Here is an 8790-nt window from a genome sequence, read left to right on the forward strand (position 1 = left end):
TTCTTATCATCAAGCATAAGGAATAAAACCACATACTTTGACTTTAGTAAGTTATAGTGCCAGAGGCACACAGACAGACGGGCTTTCACACTTTCATTTCCTTGTTTTAAATCTCTTCAATCTTTAAAGCCCTGCTGAGTTTCTTTACCCACTCTAACATAACACTACTGCATGCCGATGTGGGTCTATTTAGTTTGGAAAGATGGTTGTTTAGATCCGGCTGGTTTTTGACGTAAAGAGAAAATGAAACCATTTTCAGAATCAACAGGTTATCCAAAGTGCTGCAGATTGCTGCCAGTGTGTGACTGGCGACTAAAAACAGTCGGCGCATTCGAAAATTAAGCATGACGCACTTCCAGCTCAGGTCCTCTCTGTCTTTCAATGCTTCTTTTGCCTGCTGGGATAATTGCAGAATTGGAGGTTAATTATTTGCCCTGGGCCTGCAGGCTTGAAGCTACTAATCAGGAAGGGCGTGTTTGAAGTCACAAAACAGACTTTTAAAAGCAATCAAAGTTTTAATGTTACACCACAGACAGAGGGGAGCTCTGGAACACTTAAATGACCTTAAACGCAGAACCTGACTTAGTACAATACATCTGTAGAGAGAGTTTGCAGTTTACTTTTCAAGGCTATTACAATATGCCTTAATTTTAGGGGAGCGAGACCAGTAAGCTAAAAGACAAAAAATGAATATTGAGCAAAAAAGGAGTTCAGCTTATTGTTGAGGTCCTCCAGTTCTCATGTGGCCCCTTGGGAAAATTAGTAATCCACTATATCCAGCTAGTACGTTTACCTTCTTTGACTTTTTTCTGACATGGCTCTTTATTGAATAATAATAATAATGACAGGAATTACAAAGCCTCCTTTATAATTCCTAATAGTTTAAAAAGGTCTTAGTAAATTAAAATGAATAGACGTGTTCACTGCCAGACTTACATCTATGCATAAAATACAAATTAGCCTGTTAGCTTAGCATAGCACTTAGACCAAGCAGCACCCGAAGCCAAAGTCGGATGCCAAAAACAATGAATCCTTGAGGAGGCTGGCTTAAAAAGCCAGTCAATAAAAGATGGATGCAACCAACCTGGCTTGAGATTGATAAGTTGTTATCCAAATACCATAACTTACAAAACTGACCACATTTTCCATTTAATATCAACAAAATGCTTCTATAAACTAGAGTTCATGCTTACACAGGTCACACAGCGAGGGGGCAGTAGGTTGTTCCCCTACAGACATCTGTACAACATGTTCTATACAAAAGATGGACATACTGTAGCTTCTGGTTCTTAAAGGTGCCTTCTGCATTCTTTTCAACGGCCACCTGGGAGCAATAGCTGTGGTTGAAGAACACTTCTGGTCCTATGGAAGTCTGTGGGGGAAAACAGTCCTGCCCTGACCTTTGTAAGCATTTTCCTCATGAGTTTGTGGGTTCAGTTGCACATTTTGGGTCGCGCTGGACCGAAATTTTGGTCCATTTGGTAAATCGTGGTCATACTATGTTCCAGATTATCTAGATATGCTCCTTGGCTCATGAACTGTGAAGTCATTAGCTAATTGGTAGGCACGTTTCCCAGTCCGACCGCCCCTCTCTCATCACATCTGGTTTCAAAGCATTTTTATAATGTCTCTGTATAAGAGCCAGTAAAAACAATGCAGCTTAAAGGCAGTAACTCATTTTCAGGGGGAGCCACTTCAGTTTTTGCACTAAATATTATTAATCCCCACTGGTCAACAAGTCTGCAGTAGTCTTTTATTGCTGTGTACCCCTTTATGTTAGCATGATGATCGGTTTTAAATAAACCATGACGACTAAAAGAACCAGGCTTAAAGCTTTAAAATGCCCATGATGGTAGCTACGAGCATCATATATATGCGGTCTGTATGGTTTGCTCATGACAGGTAGATAAGAAGTGTGATACCACTCAAGCATTTGTATGTCAGATATGATGCAACAACCAGCATGCAAAGCCTACAAATGAGTGGAAAACTGTTTGCTGAACAATAACAAATTGCTCCCACAAGCATCTATAAAGCTCACTAATGAACACATTTTTATCTTGTTTGTACAAAAAATAAAGTGTAGAAACTCCACGCTGTGGCCTTGTGGGCGTGGTTATTTGTTACGTGCTGCGACGCTTGTTGGCTGGGAGCAGCTGTCGGGCAACTGAGACTCCAGGAAGGGAGATAAGATCTCGTAAAATAGCAAACTGACGTTTATGTCTCTGACTGAAAAGCTTTGCTTCGGGTAATTAGCTGCACAGTTCATGGTTTGGTTTGCGAACAATTGGCTACAATAGGCATGTGCACAATCACTAAACCTCAGTGGGTCTTGCAGACCAACAAATATTCAAATAAAATGGTATTACTCTGTAGGTAATACCTACATGAAGAGACTGAAAGTGTACTGTAATCATTCAGACATGTTTATGTTTGCCATTTAAAAATAAAGACGTGAATAGAGTAAATGTGACTAATATGAGGTCGCAGAGAAAAATTAAATACTAACGCTGTCTATAACATTATGCGTCATTATCTGTAATTACAAACGTCATTGCACACAAATGATGTCACACAGCACTCCACAAGCGCTCGGGTGCACTGCCCCCTTTATTCTGTGCATACAGGATGTTGTCTGTGCGGTGCTGTTTGTGAGGCACGAGCAGGAAGACGCGCAATCGTGAACGTGTCCTTTCCTGTCATTTCTTTTTTCTCTCTCCATATGTCACTTCCTTATCACGGCTTATCAGGGCCACTAAAGGGGGGGGGGGGGAACACAAGATTTTTACCTTTAAAGTGCCAAATGCCCATTGTGCTGTAGTTCTTGGTACACAAACACTATGACCTCATCCAAATCAGTGTGATGCTTTCTTCTGAATAGACCCAGTTCATGATAAAGTGGGTGATTCACACTAAAATCACAAGTATTTCTTTGTTACTAAATCCAGTTGAAAAGCCTCATGTAATTAGGTCATCTAATGTTGGCATAGTGCACACCAAAGAGATGTGCAAAGCGATGAGTTGCCTTGATGAAATAATTATATTTTCTGAGTTATTCCTGGCAAATTTGCCACTTTTCTCTTCAGTGGCCCTAATATGCCATTGTACTTAAACAGCTTAAAGACAACAATCTTTTCAGAGTGAGCAAAAACACATTTTCTTCATAATGATTAGAAATGTTAAATCAGCCTGTGACCTTCACTCAAATGCCTCCATGTTTGGAAAATACAACTTTACAATCTTGGTACTCGCCATCTCTGCCTTTCTCACGTCTGCATCTTCCCCATTTGGTCGTTAGCCCTCAGCCACAAAACCACTGAGGCTGACCCTCATGCAGGCTGACCGCTTTACAAGCTCACTTGAGATACATTTGCAAATGCAGAGTATTACTGTTATAATCACATTATCACATGCAGTTCTGGGAAAACTAAGTATATCCTTATTGCATCCATAAGAATTAAGAGCGTAAGCAACAGCCATGTGTTTCTTATCTAATGCACTTGAATAACTGACCATCATCAACTGTGAGCACCTCAATAAAAGCATTAGTTTTGACAGTTTTCTGTTCTGGAGCAATGCTATAATCTTCCTAAGAAAATTCACTCAAGCCTCAGACCCAGACAGAGAAACTGCAAAAAACCCAGGAGCTACATCTCAGACTCTACAGGCCTCAGTTAGCATGTTAAATGTTAAAGGTCACAACACTACACTTAAAAAGTCTGAATACTTATGCTGTGTTTGGAAAAGCTGCCAGGAGGAAGCCTCTTTCGCATTAAAAGAACACGGCAGCATGGATTAGGTTTTCCAAAACTGCATCTGAACAAGACGTCTGGAAAACCTCATACCAACTTTGACCCAGCCAAAGTCCAGATGAGCTGTAAAGAAGACTGCAACCAAAAGTCTGATTGCATTTTCCTTCATTTAGGTGTGCTTAATATAACAATATAAACTGACAGTGTACCTCATGTACCATGCCTCCATACATACATACAAACACATTTCACTGATTATTTTGGGCCCATTGTTCCTGCACATCTCTTATCGCTCACTGACTCTCAGCTGGTACTTTTAACCCTCACCCTGTGACCCTTGGTTCCCAGATGGTTAAAGACTGTGACTGATGCCTTATTCACTTGGCCCTGCATTGTCATTAAGTCTCAAGTTAACGTCATGTGGTTGGTGGTCATGCCACTGCAAAACCTCAGCTGGAAAGAAGGCAGGTTTAAGTCACTTCTGCAATGGCTTGTTTTTTGTTTTGGAGATATACCAAGAACCAGAACACAGACGTCAACTTACTAGCTAGCTACGTAGTGTATTATTAATTTCTAAAACTTCTGGAATATGATGTTTTGTTTTGTTTTTTGCTTGTTTTTTTGTTTTGTTTGTTAATGTGGTTCTGTTTTTACTAAAAGAAACAGCGCCTTTACTCTTGCCACTGTTCATAAGCTGAGCCACACAGCTTCTTCCTGTCAGAAACTGAAAGGTCTTCCGTGAGAAACCATGAAGCTAACACATCATCATAAGTGTCTGTAAATAGTGTGAATATATTTTGAAATCACTTTTACACTTTACACCTAACTTGGCAACATCTTCTCCAAGAGCTTGTTTGCTTTCAAGCATTTGGACCTAGTTAATCACTTTAGTCTTATAGACAGAAGAATGTAGAATTTAATATTAGATGTGCAGTCAAAAGCTCACAAAATGAAGAAACTAGCATGACAGTAGAGTTTGTCATTACTGTTAAGTGCAACACATCCCATTAAACGATGCATGTGGTTTAGGCCGACTGACATATTTTTTAAAGACTAATATTGAGAAAAATAAGGGGTCATTTAAAAATCCAATATATCAGCTGGTACTTTTTGGTACATTAAAAATGTTTTAATGTAAAGGAGACGTCTGCTACAGATAGGGTAAGATGGATGCAGATGATCTGCTGTGGAGACCCCTGCAAGGAGCCGGAGAAAGGAGGAGACACACAAACATTGAGTTTTCCCCAGCATGAGTCCTTACTGAGCTAATAAGACAATGCCTTTTCATAATAAGGTCGTTTCACCTTCACAACAAGTGACTCCTTGACGATCTGGCTCTATTCAGATCAGCTGGTTGGTGTGTTTGCAAAAACTGCAGGCTGCCCCCTGGTGGACAAAATATCCAACAACAACACTGGTAACATGGCTGAAGGGTGTTTCTCCCACAGCTTTTTCACTTTTTATTAAATTATTTTCCTTAAAAATACCAACACTGACATATTGGCAAATATACTGTTGGGCTCTAGCATGTAATATGAAACATACATACAATACATACATGTATTATGAGAGGAATCCACACAGAGATGTAATTTAGGCAATGTTAGCCTGTAGCTTAAACACAGATGTGCCATGTATGGTGTATATGTATGGTATGGAGCCACAGAATATATTAGTCTTATAATAAAGGTGATCCAGCCTGTTAAGTCTAAATCAGACTATCAATATTATAAGTGGTGTAAACATTCAAATCTATAATCACTTATGCCTACGCTGTGCTACTTATGACTGTTTGGATATTCCTTTAAATAATACCATGTTTTTCTTGAAAATGAAATTAAACACTAAAAATAAGAAAAATGCTATTTCCTTTTTTATGGAACAATTCTCAAATTGGGGAAAAAAAAACAATTATCTTGCATAGGCCTAATTTAAAACGGAGTAGATATTAATCTGTGTTGGTCAATTTGAATGCTACCTGTGTTTGTGCAAATGAGTCCTATTAAAATTACTGATAAGAAATAAAACACACAAAAACCCAATAGTTTTAAAAATAATGAAAATTTAAAAAACATAGGCCACTTTCAGTTTAATTTGACCAAAGTCCACCTGCAGGTCATGCACATGGGACAGCAGCAGGGTTGGTTGATGCACAGTTAAATTCATGCACAATTAAATTCTTTATATTCAAATTTTCATAACAGATAAAATTAAATAGCAGGAGTCATGACTAGCCATTTATGTGTGTGCATGGGTTCGGATAAACTAATGAAATAAAGTGATAGGCATAAGCAATGGCACATTTAAGCTGACAAAAAAACTAACTTTATTTTTAAAACTTGCAGAGGTTACACCCTTTAACACTTGGAAAATTTAGACTTCCTTACAATGATAAATAAAATTATAATTTATATATTATTCCTGTTCATCTAGATTTTAATCAGAGCCACAGCAGAAGCTTCATGCAGCCCTGCAGTTGCAGGTTAGAGAGCCCTACCCTAGACTGCATAAGCGCTGATCTCACCCGTGCAAGGTTACATATTATGCTGTATAACCTGCATACAAGACATGGCTCCATAGTTTTGTTTCCCCATATATGACAAAGCATATCATCTCTCGCAGTTGAGTTCAGAGATTGTGCTGCTATGAAAAAAATGCCTGTCTGCTCTCTGTTTAGTGTGCAGGGAATCAGATGGAGGATGCTGAGATATGCAGGAAAGACGTAATCGATGTGCTTGTCAACACATGCTCGACAGTGACACACACACGGAAAACACACACTGAGGTGTGAATGACATGTCTCTGTCTAAGTGGCCCAAATTGAATCTCATCATTTCCGAGCCGGTGCACAGCTACCGGCAGTGATGGAGGACTCTCGTCACTGGCCTGTTGCCTTCAGTTATGTCACTTAGTGAGATTCGGGACTCAAATCCCTCAGTGCCAGTGCCACTAACAGTCCTGCTGGTACAGCACATCACACCTCCCGGCCACCATTATCTAACCCAGTAGAGTGAAGTCACCGGGTCACACACCTGCAGTCACGACCCCTCGCCAAGAAAGTTACACTTGCGTCAGTGCAGCAAATGGTGCAACCTCTAAGCTATTATCATTGCAAATCCTTTCTGGGAAATCAATAAAGTTGAAAATAGCACAGTTAAATGTTTAATGATGAAGAATACACCGTGTCCAGAGAGCTACTGCAGCACTCTGGCTCAGTCCCCACAGGTTTGCAAGTGCACATTACAAATAAATCTTGAAGGACTTTAAGGAAAATTCAGTGAAAAGGGTTTCATGTGAGATTTACAAAGAACTATAAAATTCAGCATTTTAATCCAGACCAATGATGATTCATTGATTTAATCCACTGAAAACGTATGTTTGGAAAACTTTCCCAGAGTCTTGAAAAGTAAATTTTGTCTGTGTCACAAATGTATGAGTCAAGAGATCCAAGCAGGAGAAGCAGACAGCGGTAGCTAGAAACCATTTTTGGCTTTAGGACGATTTAGTCCAATTACTGTTAAAGTTCAGTGAATGCCATCCACGGGGACTGAAATCCACACGTAACACAAACACTGTGTGGTCTCTTTGTATGTGTAAATGCAAAGAAAGGGCAAAGTTAATTTTTATTATATAGGTGACTGAATATTTCCACTGAATCCCCACGACCTGAACTCAGGTAAGAGGCAAAAGTTGGATGGAACGTTTGAATTCTGTATTTTCAAACTATTCATTTTTTTTGTTGGAATTTCTTGCCACAAAGGCTTCGAGTTACACATGAATTATACTAGGGGTGGGCAGTATAAACGATATAAATTTGGTCAACGGTAGAGATTTTGACTATACCGCTCTACCGCATGTTGATGGTGTCATCAAGCGGCACCTGTTTTGGTCAAAAGCATTGCAGCGGCTGCAAACAATATCATCTGCAAATTATGCCGGGCAACAGTAATAGCAAAGAGAGGGCTGGGGCCCTGGCTGGGTCTTGGGGGCTTGGGTCCTGGTTGGCTCAACCCTGGTGCAGGGTGCCGCCGGTGCATCGAGCCACCTGGGGGGCTCTTCAGCTGGTGGGGGAGGCTGTTATATCTTGCAGGAGGTCTCTTCTCTCCAGGAACTGACTCTGCAGGTGGGGAGAGATATACTCAGCCTGGGTGTCTATTGTCTTGTGTAGTCTGGAAGATAAGTGGATGGGTGCAGTTTTCTCTGTGGTGGGGTCGGGTGGGCTGCCCCGGGTTCTGTGTGGCTGGGCGGCGCTGCTGAACTGCGCCCAGTCTGGATGGGCCTGGACCCCTTTCCCTGGTGGGTTGCAGCGTGTGGGGGTGCCTACTGGAGTCAGCTGGGAGGGGGCCAGCTCCCCCGCTGCTCTTTCCGGGATAGTGGCACGGTTTCCCGGGCCCGGGCCTCTGGATGTCTGGAGTTTTGATCTCCTCCATACCTGCTTCATGCCCTGGAGGACGGGGCTGTGGCTCCCCACACCCTCTAGCAGATCATTACATGAAGGAACCTTTTAACTACAAGCGCGCTCATGCTCACAGGTGTACACACAAACTACACCCTTTTTGGCTGCTACCTAAAAGCACACTGTGCGCTGTCGATCTTGCGTGCTGCACAATAATGTTTAATATTTAGTATTTACTGTTATATTCACATAGATCATCGTGATGATGTTGTTTATTATATTGCTCTCTTTTTCTTTGCTTGTTTTCTCTTTTTTGTTTCTCAACATGTGATCCAGGTGATTGATATATGTACTTTTTGTCTGTTTGTTTTGTTGGTTTTTGGTTTTTGCCCCTTATCACCGCCCCTCTTCCCCGATCTTTTTCTTTCCCTTTCTTTCTCCCTTTTCTTTTCCCCAGTCAAGTCTGTCCTGTGTTCAGCAAATGAAAATAAAATAAACAATAAAAGGAAAGGTGACTCAAATAGACCAATACAGCAAGGCTGGGATGGTCCATTTGGTAAAGTAAATCCGTTGGGCATCTTTCTTTGCCTTTAGACAACAATTCTGATGGCAAAAGAATCAAACGGGACAGGCAAAAAAAAA

This window comes from Astatotilapia calliptera, chromosome 16, assembly GCF_964374335.1.
Source record: "Astatotilapia calliptera chromosome 16, fAstCal68.1, whole genome shotgun sequence".
NCBI lineage: Eukaryota > Metazoa > Chordata > Actinopteri > Cichliformes > Cichlidae > Astatotilapia > Astatotilapia calliptera.